This window comes from Mandrillus leucophaeus, unplaced genomic scaffold, assembly GCF_000951045.1.
Source record: "Mandrillus leucophaeus isolate KB7577 unplaced genomic scaffold, Mleu.le_1.0 Scaffold372, whole genome shotgun sequence".
NCBI classification, from domain to species: domain Eukaryota; kingdom Metazoa; phylum Chordata; class Mammalia; order Primates; family Cercopithecidae; genus Mandrillus; species Mandrillus leucophaeus.
Genome location: NW_012103943.1, coordinates 317,878 through 331,419, shown reverse-complemented (window position 1 = coordinate 331,419; position 13,542 = coordinate 317,878). Strand labels below are relative to the sequence as shown.

Here is a 13,542-nt window from a genome sequence, read left to right as displayed (position 1 = left end):
TCAGCTTCTTCTTGAATGTGAGAATATTAAATGGTAGGGCTTCCCAGGATTGGGACCTGCCTGATAAGAAGTTTTCTTAAGGAGGGGACACACAGCTCCAAAGTTACAGATTCCAGCAGGTCCCTTCCAGGTGGCCAAGACAGAAACCTAATTCAGAGCAACTGAAGGAAAACGGCAGCATTTATTGGCTCACATAACTGAAAAGTGCATGAGCAGAGGAAGCTTCAAGGCACATCAGGACCTGTCAAACACTGTCATCAGGAATTTTCCTCCTGCCCTTCTCTCAGCTGTGTGCTCTCTGCATTGGCATCACCCTCGGGCAGGCCCTCCCCAGGCGGTGGCAAACCAGTCACCAGTTGCTCAGTCCCACATTCGGCCAGCCCTGGAGGCTCCTTTTGGTCAGGCACTGTGGCTCATGCCTATAATCGCAGCACATTGGGAGGCCAAGGCAGGAGGATCACTTGAGCCCAGGAGTTCAAGACCAGCCTGTAGCCCCAGCTACTGGGGATGCTGAAGCAGAGGATCTCTTGAGCCCAGGAGGTTGAGGTGGCAGTGAGCCATGATTGTGCAATTGCTCTCCAGCTTCTGTCGAGAAAGACAGAAAGAAAGAAAGAAAGAAAGAAAGAAAGAAAGAAAGAAAGAAAGAAAGAAAGAAAGAAAGAAAGAAAGAAAGAAAGAAAGAGAAAGAGAGAGAGAGAGAGAAAGAAAGAAAGAGAGAGAGAAAGAGAGAGAAAGAAAGAAAGAGAAAGAAAGAGAGACAGAGAGAAAGAAAGAGAAAAGAAAGAGAGAGAGAGAAACAAGGGGAGAAGAAAGAGAGAGAGGAAGGAAGGAAGGAAGGGAGGGAGGGAGGGAGGGAGGGAGTCGCTTTCCTATTGGTTCCAGCTAAAGTCCCAGGGCTGACTCTCATTGGCTTAGCTTGTGTCACTTGCCATCCTAGAGCCAATCACCATGGCCAGGTGGCTACCCAGCACTCTAATTAGCTGGCTATGGATCTAATGCCCACCCATGGCAGTAGGACATAGAGTCAGCCCCACCCAAACCACAAAGACTGAGGGTGGAGAATAGAGGAACTCCAGGCAACACCAGACAGGTCAAAAATGTATTATCACCACAGCAAATTACACCAGAAACATCCCAATGACAAAATGCCATGGTGATAGGGCGAGAGCACGGAAGGAAATCATGGGGTTATATGTGTGGGTAAGAAATACAAAAAAAAAAAAAAGGCTTCAGAAGGGGCAAGTGCAAGATTTAAACAGCTATTATTACGCTCTGTGGTCCAGAAAGTGGCCTCAGTCTGCAAATCCTGCCCCTGAGATGGGACCTCAAAGGCCGTGGGCCAAGGCAAGTTATTTCAACCCCAAGCAGGTGGGGCAATGCCAGGCATGTGTTCTACCTCTGGAAATATCCACTGACCATCCACAATCAAAAAAGCCTTGGGCTTGATGTTGGGGATTCAGGGATGAGCAAGGCATGCCCTTGCCCTCAAGCAGCTTAGGATCCAGCAGCAGGAGACAATCAAAGATAGGGGGAAAAGGGCACCCCAGAGGTGTGGAGGGCTCTGCAGCAGGGAGCGCTGTGTGGGAGAAGAGTTGAGGTAAACAGGTTGACAAAGGAAGCAGAAGTCAGCTCAAGAGGGGCCCTAGTGGGTTTGGACTTGATGCTGCAGGTAATGGTGAGTCATCTGAGGCCTTTGAGCACAGGAGTGACCCAAGCAGGGTGACGCTTCACCGCCTTAATGGATCCAGACAAAGGCCCTGTGGAGAGTCACAGAGAGGATCAAAGGGCTGGCAACAGGCCTAGAAGGGAGATGGCAGAGGGAAGGCTAGAAAGCTGGAGGCGGGGAGAGCACTGATTAAAGTCAGGCATGGGAGCACGGCGGCTTCCAGACACTGGACCCAGGTGGGGACAGAGTGACCTTGTGAAGTCAAAGAGAATGTTGCTCTGTTCAGCTCCCACCAGGAAAGGTGAGTGTTGCACAGACGCACCCCAATGTCATTTATGTAACCGTGACCCCCTCAAGAGGGGGTGTAGGCTGGAAACTGGGACCAAGTCAGTCACTAACAAAGAGGTTTTGGTAGAGTCCTGAGTAACAGTCATAAAGGAAAGCAGAGGGCCACCTGGGTGTCTGGGCATGTTCCTTAATCATTCATTAAACAGCCACTTCCTGAGGGCCTGTTTTGGGGCTGGTCCTTCTCTGGGCTCTGAGCCCAGAGACATGTAGCCGGCATGCCCCTGTCTTATTCTGTCATAGCCCAGCACCTGCTGAAAGCGCCCTGCCCCTGGGTGTGTTTGCTCAAGCAGTGCCCACTTCTCCTACTAGAAGAGACAGAAATTTGTGTATTTTCTCACCATGTATCCCCAGCAACAGGAAGAGCCTCTGGCATACAGTAGATGCTCAGTATGTGTTTGCTAAGTAAAGGACTCCCTCCTCTTCAGTGAGTCCCATCCTCCAAGGGCTCACAATCCAGTACGGAAGTCAGCCAAGAAAGCAACCTTAAGTATAAAGCTTAGTGCCACAATGAAGGGGTCCACCTGGGTGCATGAAAGAAACCCTGGTTCCATCCTGTTTCCCAAGTTAGATTTTTTTTTTTTTTTAATGCTCTAGCTGTGCCGTAATGGTCAAAGCAAAGGTTTGTCAAGCACACAGAGTAGACAAAGGCATTCTACCCAGAGCAAACAGCACGGGCAAAAGTTCAGAAACATGGTTGAGGTTGTGGCGTGTCCAAGAACTGTAAATCATTTGGTGTTGATGGGGCACAAGTGGCTACTATGAGACTGCAGAAAGCAGTCAGAGTCTGATCACCAAGGGCCTTCAAGGCCAGTTTAAAGGGCTTGGACTTTATCCTGAAGGCAATGGGAAGACATTAAAGGATTTTGTATTAGTTAGGATCCTTTTGGATCCTTAAAGTGGCTTTAAACAAGAAAAAAAGGGAAGAGGTAAAAGTAGAAAACCCAGATTGGAGTCTCTCTGGCCCTCTGTGCTCATGTACCCTCAGCTGGTCTCTGGGGCCGGGGGGACCAGATGTGCTCATCAGTCCAGCCCAGGTCATGTGATCCACCACGCATGGGTCCAGATGAAATACACAGGTGGGCTCCTCTGAAGCCGACGCCACACGAGGGAGGAGTTGGCCAAAAGACTGTGACCACGGCGTGTTTTAAGGAGAAGAGTGATGCAGTCAGATCTGTGTTTTAGAAAGCTCTGATTCTCCTACCGGTCTGGAAGCCAGTTAGAAAGTAAAGAGGACAAGAGCAGAGGCAGGAGCCGTGGTCCAAGGCTGCTGGTGAGAACAGGGCTGAGCCAAGCTGATTGGAAGTGAGCAAAGGCCTGCCCCAGAGAGAATTTCTTATGTAAGTCCTTAGGGCACAGCTCTGAGCCCTGACCTACAGCTCCATCACTTTTGGTCACCTTGAGACCTAGAACACCCAGCCCCATCAAGGACCAGCCCGTGGCGAGGTCTCCATATAGGGTGCCCTAGCAGGATACCCAAACTCTGGAACTAGTTGCCTCGAAGCTGCAGACCCAGGCTCGGCTTCTAGAAAGCCCCCAATCTCCCTCAGGAAATGTGGCCACCTGGAGAGACACACCAGGTTCAGATGCTGTTGCTCCTGCTTCTTGGCTGTGTTACCCTGAACAAGGGCTTAACCTCTCTGAGTCTGAATATCCCTCTCTGAATATAAAGCGGAGGTAATGATATTTAAGGTAACGGAGGCGAGGGACTGGGGATTAAATCAGATAAAGATTATGAATCACCTTTCCCCATGAGAGGCTCAGTTGTTGAAAATCCCTTCCTCTTCTGCCCTTTAAGCTTTTCCCTGCCTTCATCTTCCCAAGACTTCCCCAATCCTTTGCTTGTTTGCCAAATAAAAGGGGGTTTTGTTTTATTTTGTTTTTCTACCAGGAAGAAACAACTGGAGGTTGAGTGGCCCAGAGCAGCCATTTTTAAATTTGTGGGTGGAAAATTCCTCCTCTTCTTGGGCCTGAAGTCTAAGTCCCTTCTGGACTTTCTTCACACAGTTCCCATTTTGGGGGACCCAAATATCCTAGGCCCTCGTATGCAGGAGAGGAAGGGAGGGAGCCAAGAAAAGGGGTAAAAAGAAGAACCATCTCCCCCATTTTCCTCTAAGCTTTAAATTCGTTTCTTTCGCATTCCAACTGAAATACATGCAGGGAGAGTATGAGGCGGAGTTCTCTGACCAAGCAGACCATAAAAGGAGGTTTTGTCTAGTGGTCACTCTGCCCTGAACTCCAGAAGAGAATGCTGTGCCTTGCCTGGGTGTTGGAGAGAAAGAGGGAATTAATACTTGCTGAGGCTATGCTACTGTTTCCTAAGCACTGTTTGATTAGAGCCACACAACCACCCTGGCAGGTAGAAATCACTCCCCGATTTCATCAGTGGGGACACAGTCTCAGGGAAAAGCCACACACTAGGGTCACACGGGAAGGGGCAGAGGATTAGTGAGATTTAACTCCCTGTCTTTACGTGGCCAGTGCCCATGGCTTCCACCACCATGAAACCTCTGAGATGACTTGGATGGCCCCAGAGCTTTCATGCGTCAGGAGCAGGGGGTGCCAGCCACCCCTGCCCCTTCCCTGCTTTAAGCCTCCAATTCCATCTGGCTTGCAAGCTGTGTGTGTTTGATTCTCCTCGTCAGAGTTCCCTCTTCACTAAGACAGCACTTAACATGTTGTATGGTCATTGACTGTTTGCGGGCATCTGTCTCCCGCTTGCTTCTGAGTGCTTCGAATCACAGAGTCTCGGATCTGAAAGGATCTGGAGAGTGTGAACGGGTCCGTGTGTTAGCTCTCAGTGAAGCATTTGCATCTCTCACTGTGGAACGAAGTGGGGGAGAGAAACTCTGAAACTTCTGGTACACCTTTGCCTGGGAGAACTCCTGGGGTGCTGCAGGACCTCTGTATATGTTAGATAAGAGAATGAGTGAGTGAAAAATGCCTGCTACATAGGGTTGTCAGACGGCTTAAAGGGTTGGCATCCGTAACGTCCCTAAAGCAATGCTTGGCACACTGGAGGTGTTTAGGACATGTGGAGCTGGGTGCTGAGTTATACCTAAAAAAGAGTACTTACCTAGAGTGAGAAGTTTCATTAACTTGTTATGCGACCTTGAGAAAGTCCTTTCCCCTTTCTTACCCTCTGTCTCCCCATCTGTAAATTGAGGACACTGGGTTAGATGACCAGAAAGTTATCTTTTCATCACTGATTTTTTTAATGTATGTCTTCTTGCCTCCCTTCATCCAACCCTCCCCCAACCACATACGCACACGCGTGTACACACACACACACACACACACACTCGTCTATTAATCTCCAGTAGCATTCCACTGCCCCTCGGCACTCTCTCTCTCTTTCATTTCCTCAACCAGAGGCCCCATAAGCTTATTAACCTCTGTTGTCCATGTTCCACCAATATCCTTGCTTTAACAAAACAGGAATAATGTCCTTTTGAATTCATTTTTATCAACAAGCAAGATCTGTTTTGTGGGCCAGAGTGTGCTGGTTCTAAATGGAAAGTAGAAGTCATTTCCAGAAAGCTCACTCACTCCATATAATGCAGGGGTTCTGCCGACTGCCTCTGTACCAAGATGGAAAGAACATCTATCTTCACAAATGTAGGCGACACCATAGAGGCAGTCGTTCAAGGGACAAGGGAAAAAGCTTTCCATTCCAAAAGGAACAGGAAGGCTGGAAACTAAAAATTCCTCCTAGAACGAGAACAAAATCACACTCCAGGGTCACTTCCAACTTCACAATTCTTGACACTGAGATTCTTAGAATTTAAGATTCTAAAGTTGTGAGTGAATGTGTATAATTGGTTGATTTGAAGCTTCCATGAATCCTAAAATATTCTGTGGTTCCATGATCCAGTTTTTCTGTAAGATGAGGGTCCAGGATCTTATGATTCTCTGACTCTAGTGACCCAGGGCAAGGGTTTTTCAACCAGTCGATGTGTCAGAAACACTTGCGGAGCTGGGCAAAAGATGCAAATTCCTGGGCTTCTGTGTCAGAGATTTGGGTTTGCGCCATGTGGGATGAAGCACAATAATCTGCAATTTTTTAACAAGTCCCCCACTCCAGTGGTTCTGAGTAGGAGTGGGCTACTCTTTGACATATAGTGTTGTAGGGAGCCTATAATTCTGTGATTCTAAATGTGATTCTAAAATGGTCTTTTGCATGATTCTGGTATCCTGCAACTCTGTTATTCTATTTCCCTGTGGCTAAGGAGAAGACTCTAACGTGTAAAAACTGTCTTTCTGAGCATGGGTTTTGCAGGTGGAGAGGAAAAGGGACCAAGCATCCTGAGGGTGGACAGACACTCAGGAAGGGGACCCTCTCGAGAGCAGGGAAAGCAAACTCTGATGCTCCACAGATTGTGCCTGGGCAAGTCCAGAGCTGAGACTCAGAAATGAGGATGCTTGTCTGGGGTCATTGGCTGGCTCTAGGGACAGGCCATCAGAGAAGAGTTCTTGATGCACGGGGATGTCCAAACACATCTCAAAGAGTGAGAGGAGAGGAGACAGAAGTCATAAATGAGGGCTGGAAAAAGAACCAGAGGCAAGAGAGGAAAGATTTATTACCAAAATATTCTTCCTTTGATAGGATGGGGGCAAGAAGACTGCAGACTGGTGTGCAGACATGAAAATGCAAGGTTTCAGGAAAGCACAGGATGAGGGGAGCTAACCATGTGCGCATATCCAGGGGTACAGTGTGGGCTGGGAGACAACTGCTTTGACATGCTAATGAGTGCCTGAATCCGGGAGGGTGGGACAGGATGAAGGCTGGCAGAGGACCTCTGAGGAGCTGCTGGGCAGATGCTGGGCTGGGAGAGAGGCTCTGAGTTAGGGGCCAGGCTTTGGGATAGGGAGGGGCTCACCCAGGGAATTTCCACATGGACTCCATGCACCACCAATGAGTCAGAGTTCATATGTTGAGCCTGGTACCCTCTTTCTGAGAAAAGTGAAGAATGAATCCAGGTACCATGGCTCCTGCCTGCAATCCCAGAGCTTTGGGAGGCTAAGACAAGATTGCTTGAGGCCAGGAGTTCAAGACTAGCCTGGGCAACATAGTGAGACCTTGTCTCCATAGAAAATAAAAAATAAAAATCGGCAGGCTTGGTAGTGCACCCATGTAGTCCCAGCTACTCAAGAGGCTGAGATGGATCACTTGAACTCAGGACTTCAGGGCTGCAGTGAGCTATGATTGTACCACTGCACTCCAGCCTGGGCAACAGAACAAGACTCTGTATCTAAAAAAAATAAAATAAGAATGAAGGGTGCTGGGGCTTCTGCAGTTTCCCAGGTGGGATAGGAGCCAGCAAGTTGAATTAATGAGGGTGTCTCTGGTGGGGGCAGAATAGACAAGGAGGGGTCAGTCACTATCTGTGACGCATTTTGCCTGCATACCTGCCCAGTGGTAATGACACACTCCTGGCTGTACACACACACCCTTACTGCCCTACACAATCGCAGTGATACATGTTCCAGCCCACTGTAGGACACTCATATCTGCAACCTTACCACTGATGGTTACACAGGACTACACCATTTCATACTGATGGTAACATCCTATCACCTGGAGCATTTCTGGTTGACAGCAACACTTAGACATACACCAATATACAGAAATGGTGACATGTCCCCAGAGCCTTTGTGTCTGGCACAGTCTGTGTAAATGGTGCCCTCTGTGGTTGTGCAGTACACAACCTGCACAGCTCTAGGTAGTACTCTTGCCTTACAGCCAAATGCCCAAACAATGCCATTGACTTATTCTGCTCTAACAACACTCCACGTAGGTCTATACCATCACACACCAACAACACACTGACACAGGAGTCACATCCCATCGGGAGGGAAACACCACCACACACTGAGAGTCACAGACCCACGCCTGCCCTGCCACACATTAATGATGACACACAGTGCCTGTGTCACTGCACATGAGTGCTACCACTCTCCCACCTGCACAGTCCCACACTGCTGGGCACTCAAATACACCATTGCACACTTATGGGTTTGCCTTCACACCATGCCATTCCATGTTGAAGGAGGTACACTGGGGCCCTCACACTGATGGCACCCAGCCATTGTCAGTGACAAGAGGGAAGGCACTCATCAGATGAGCAAGGTGGCCTAGAGCCCCTCTCTGTGTACCACCCCCGCAGTTCTGTTTCCTCGGGCACATGGCCAACCTCCCAAACCAAGACCAACTCTGCCCCTCCAGGCTCATGCTAGAATGACAGGATGTGAAGCCAGTGTCTGGAGCATTTGAATGTCTCCCTGCACCCACCAACGTAACTCCCAGCAAGCTCAGAACCAGCCAGCGAGCTCCAGATCAGAGCTGGTGCCTGGCATTTCCTAGACACCCCCTCACTTCCCACATGGCATCCAGGATGCCCTCTGGGCTGAGGCAATTGCAGGGAAGAAATGGGCTGACCTTTGGACGGAAGCCTTATGCAAGCTCTCTCACTGATCACCACATTTATGGTCTATGACAGTTGTCATTCCTCACACATTGTTCCTCGATCCTCACACAAAGTACTAACATTAGCTCCCTTGATTGGCTTCCTACTGAACATTCAAGGCATATACATAACATCTTACAAATCTGTTCAAATCTGAGCCCCTCCTCCTGCCCCCAGGGCTCATAAATAAAAGTGGAAATTCAGCTCCAGCCAGGATAAGTCACCTAAAGCAGAGCCACATCTATATTTTACCAGGTGACTCTTAGAAGCTGTCTACAGAGCAGGCTCGGCAAGAACCTGCGGCTGGGCCTGTTTGCACTCCCGCTGGATTAGAGATGCAGGAGATGAAGGAAATGCTGGCAACCCACATGACATGAGGACCCTGATCTGGGTGTGATTTCCTGGCAGTTTTTTTTTTTTTTTCTTTCAGTGAGAAACTGGAGAACAGGGAAGACTATAAATGCCAATGTAAAAAAATATCTGCAGAGCAAAAGTTACATTTCCATAGGCTGTGGGATGTGTCAGGAGAGAGGCAGCCCCACGTGCTGGAAGGACCACAGAACTCAGTGTCAGGCAAGCCTGGTCTGGAATGCTGGCTCTGCCAAAGATTCATTTTATCTCCCTGGGCCTCAACTTTCCCATCTTGAACATAAGCGCTTGTGTAAATTAAATGAGAACATGTAAATCCTATAAAGCACCAAAGTTAACACCTGAGACATAATGAAAGCTCAAATATTCACTATTAGTAGTGGTATTTTAATCATTAGGAAATGCTTATGATATTCAGCAACTTTTTCAATAATAGGTCATTTGGGAAGCATGTCAAGGCTGGTAACACTGAATAGGAAGCAGGTACTCATCTCTTCATCACCTTTCTTTAATGGCTAAAGTGTCATGATTTACCCCTTATTGCTTAATAAAATGAAGTCACCAAAATGTGGCTGAGCTGTCTTCCTATTCATCAGTAAGATTTTCTGCAGTGAGATACAGTTCATGTCAGCTTAGGCAGTTTTTTTATAGACTCAGAGATGCTTGGGCTCAAAGGGGGCTTTAGCCATCAGCTGGACCAGCCTCCCACCCACGTGCCATCTTCCAGATGTAGAGAACCCATAACCCCACATGGGGCAGTCCATGCTGTGGCTGGACAGCTCCTCTGGAGAGCAGGTTCTTCCTCTCAGAGCTTCTGCCTGCTTCCTTTACCTTTCCCCCATTGCCCTAATTCTATCGCCAGCAATAGAAAAAGCAATAGTACTACTCTTCCCCTGCAACAGTTATTCATCCATTCAAGCACTTCCTTAGCACCTACTTTGCCAGGCACGTTACTAAGCGGGGGAATTATAAATTAAGCAGGAATTGCCAGCCCTTCAAGGGTTAATGCCCCCTCAGTGTTCTTTCTTCCAGGTGAAAGATCCTCAAATCCTTCAACCTGCCCTCATTTGACCTGTTTTCCAGGTGCCCACCACCAGACTAGCCCCTTCTCGAGCTTGACATACTCAAGTTTGTCAAAGTCCATCTTAAAGTGTGGTGTCCAGAACTGAGCTCAGTATTTTCCCTAAACCTCAACTGGATTTGTAGCCCAGTTCAGTTGTGTCCATGTCAAAAGCAACACCAGTTGTGGAAAAACCTCAGTTGTAACCAGAGTGCTGGCAGCCAGGTCCCATTTACTAAGCATGTTCTTGAAGCACATGAGGAAAGAGGGGATGAGGAGGACTGTGCACTCGAAATGACATGATGTCAGATCTCCCTGCCCAGAACTCCCCTCAGGCATTAGTGGAAAGTCTAAGTCACTCTAATCAAAGAGCCTCCCTGCCACTGCCATCCCCCTCTTAGTATCTGCCCTAGGAAAGGGAAGAAAAATAAAGAATAAGCATTCTATGCTGACGGCCCAACACAGTGCTAAACATGGAACTCAGCCCTAAAGGAGGGGCCTTCCTTACCCAAGCCTGTAAGGGGAGAACAGACATAGGCTTCAGAAGGTGATTCTCCAGGTGACAAGGCCTCTCGTTCACCAGTGGCCAGGTTCACCAGTTCACCAGGTTCACCAGTGGCCTCTGACTTGTGGGGGGCGGGGTCTCCTGCTTTAAGGCCTTGGCTGTGATCGTGTGTGAAGGGATAAGCTCCCCCTCATTGGAATGAATAAGGCCTTTGCTGTGATCGTGTGTGAAGGGATAAGCTCCCCCTTATTGGAACGAAATCATATTTCTGCAACTCTTGTTGCCCCTTCCTTGGAAGGAGGCCATCCCCTTAGAAGGAGAAGCCATCTCCACTCTGACATACTCTGACGGATGTAGAAACTCCTGCAGATCTTTCAAAGGCCTTGTGCAAGGCCCCTCCTCTCTGAAACCATTTTCCTACACATCGGGCCTGATTAAAGGGAGCAATTGGGAGCCGAAAGATGGCAGGCAGAATAAAGAGGCTCATTAAGAGAGAGTAATAAAACAAAAAAAAATGAGTGCCAGGGGAAGAGAAAAGGCTGGGGATGGTAGCAGATGTTGTCCTGCCTCTTGGAAGTCCTTTTACTTTCTTGGGCATAGGAGGAAAAGAAATGGCCTTCTCGAATAAATTTTGCCAGAGGAGTCCTTATTCTTCACAGGATATCAGATCTCAGAGGGATTGGTGAGTGGCTTGCCTAAGGTCCACTGCAGTTTTGCATCAGTCTTCTCTCACTGGGTGCTGACCCACTGCGAGGGTCTTGCCCACAGGCTCCATCAGTGTTTCCTGAGTGCTCCTGTGGCTGGGCACTGTGCTGGGGGGAGGGGCTGTAAAGATGATCCGGCCAAGGTCCAGTCCTGGAGCTGCTCACAGGCAAGAGGCAAGCTAACAGGTGGAACGGGAGTCGCTGAGGCAAGGGCTTGTCTCAGAGTCGCAGGAACCCCAAGAGGTGCGACCACTCTGCCTGGAGAAACCAAGGAGGGCTTTCCCAAGGAGGCGAACTTTGAGCTTTGCTTTAAAGAGCCCATCCTCCACCCCCTGCCCCCACCACTCCTCAGGAGCAGAAAGCTTGTGGGCCTGGAGCTGTGGCCAGGATGTCTGGCTGCAGGGAGACGGCAGGGGCGTCTGCGAGGGGGAGGAGAACAGTGTAAGGTGGAGGAGAGAGGGGAGGGGAGCGAGAAAAGAGGGGGAGGAATGGAGGGAGAAGGAGACGGGAGGGAGGAGGGAGGGAGAGAGGGAGAGAAGGAAGGAACGACGGGGGAGGGAGGGAGGGAGAGAGAGAGAGGAGAGAGAGACGGGGAGAGAGAGAGAGGAGAGAGAGACAGGGGAGAGAGAGAGAGGAGAGAGAGACAGGGGAGAGAGAGAGAGAGGAGAGAGAGACAGAGGGGTGAGAGAGAGAGAGAGAGAGAGAGAGAGAGAGAGAGAGAGAGATTTGAATTTCCCATCTGGAAGGGGAGCGGTAGAACGTCAGGGCCCGGCTGAGGGGCGTGATTGGAGGGCGCCTTCGGCAGCCGCCCGCGGCAGAAGCCGCGGCCCCAGCTCGCCTGGCGGAGTTGCACGCGGCGGCGGGAGCTGGAATAGCAGAAGGAACCACCTCGTGGAGTCGGGCCGGAGCCCTGCAGAGGCTCAGACGGTTGCAGGGACCGCCAGGTCGGTGCTGGCCGAGGGCCGGGAGGGCGGAGCCGGGCTGTGGGCAACAGGGTCCCGGTTCTCGCCTCGAGGCCTTGGGGCAACTCGGGAATCTGGGGAGCACGGCTTTCGGGGGGACAGCTCCCCAAGGCTGCCTGGGCGCCGGATGGGGACTGAGAGGCGGTAGAGGGAACACTCGCGGACGCGCTCTCCATGGTGCTGAAAGGACAGCTCCCTGCGAGGGGCCGCGAGCAGGCGGCTGGCTGCGAACTAACGGGAGGCGTGGGCCCTAGCCGGAGACTCCAGGTAGAGCCCGAAGGGCCGGGGTCCTGGAGCCAGGACCGCCCCGGCTGCGGCGGAGACTCAAGTCTGAACCCAGAGAACAACTTTGAGCTCGCGGGGGTGGGGGACGTCGATCTAAGCTACTTCTGGCTGTGCTTAACCCGAAGCCCGCCGGAGCACGCTTCGCCCAGGAGGAGGAGGTCGCCCCCGAGGGGTACAGTTCGTGCTCCCGGAGTGAGTCAGAGGGCGGCGGCAAGGGGGCGGACAGACCGCAGGTGCAGGGGAGGAGAACGTAAACGTCGACTGGGGATGGGGGACCAAGGGGACTATTTGTCCCTTCACGGGAGGAGAAGCGGCTTGGGCAGCGTAAGTCCGCCGCCTGGAGTCTTCGGGAACGACCCCTCCTGTGCTCTCGCTCTCGTCCGCCTCAATCTGCCCCCTCCCTCAGCAAAGTTTGAAACCGGGCCGGGTCTTGGGGTTGGAGCTATGTGTGTTGGGGGAAGGGGCGCTCTCTGTGGCCCACCGGGAGCTCCAAGGCAGAGTTGCCGGGGGGATGGGTCTCCGCGGGGGTCCGAGAGAGGGACGCCGGGGTTCCTGTCCTCTCTTCTGGCGGGGAAACGGGAACCCCCGGCCACTTCCGCTTTTCAGCCGGGGCCGGCTCCCTACCTCCTCCCATCCTCCGCTGCCCCTCCCCTCCCCCATGCTTCTCCCATCCCGGGCCACGGGGTGGGGACGGGGCGGGGGGAGGGGGTGGAATGACGTCCCCTGTCTCTGCCACTGCCTTTGGCGTACAGTCCCCTGCCAGAAGCAAATGAGTGTTGAATTGAGTTGCGGTGAATATAGCCCAGACTTGAGCCATAAAAACAGAAAAACAGCCATAAGGACAACCACTGCAGGTGCCCGAGTCGGCTTGTCAGATGGCAGGGCCCAGTCCCGAAAACCTCCAGGGGCTCAGATGGTCGAGCCTGAGCCGGTGCTTGGGCTGGGACGGGCTCGGAGGGAGTCGGAGAGGGCAAGGAAGCTGAAGGCGCGCCCTGGGTCCCCTGCGCACTGAAGGCAGGGAAACCTGGTGCTACAGCAGCATCCCTCCCCACCCCCGGCCTCCCCTCCCCCAAGATGTGTATAAGCTGACGGCCCAACACAGTGCTAAACATGGAACTCAGCCCTAAAGGAGGGGCCTTCCTTACCCAAGCCTGTAAGGGGAGAACAGACATAGGCTTC

General features: G+C 51.2%; 1 protein-coding gene across 7 annotated transcripts in view; it reads left to right on the top strand.

Moving 5' to 3' along the window:
- CPLX2 (complexin 2) overlaps positions 1 to 13,542 on the top strand; it is an 86,471-nt gene that overhangs the window by 65,726 nt on the left and 7,203 nt on the right. Inside the window, exon 1 of one of the 7 annotated variants that reach the window (XM_011990164.1) lies at positions 1,832 to 1,967. The exons of 3 other annotated variants lie outside the window; for them this stretch is intronic. The gene's annotated coding sequence lies outside the window, so the exon portion shown is untranslated. Of the gene's footprint in view, positions 1 to 1,831; positions 1,968 to 11,714; positions 12,556 to 13,113; positions 13,378 to 13,542 lie in introns of those variants that run through there. 3 more of the 7 variants (XM_011990160.1, XM_011990163.1, XM_011990167.1) reach the window with 3 other exon arrangements.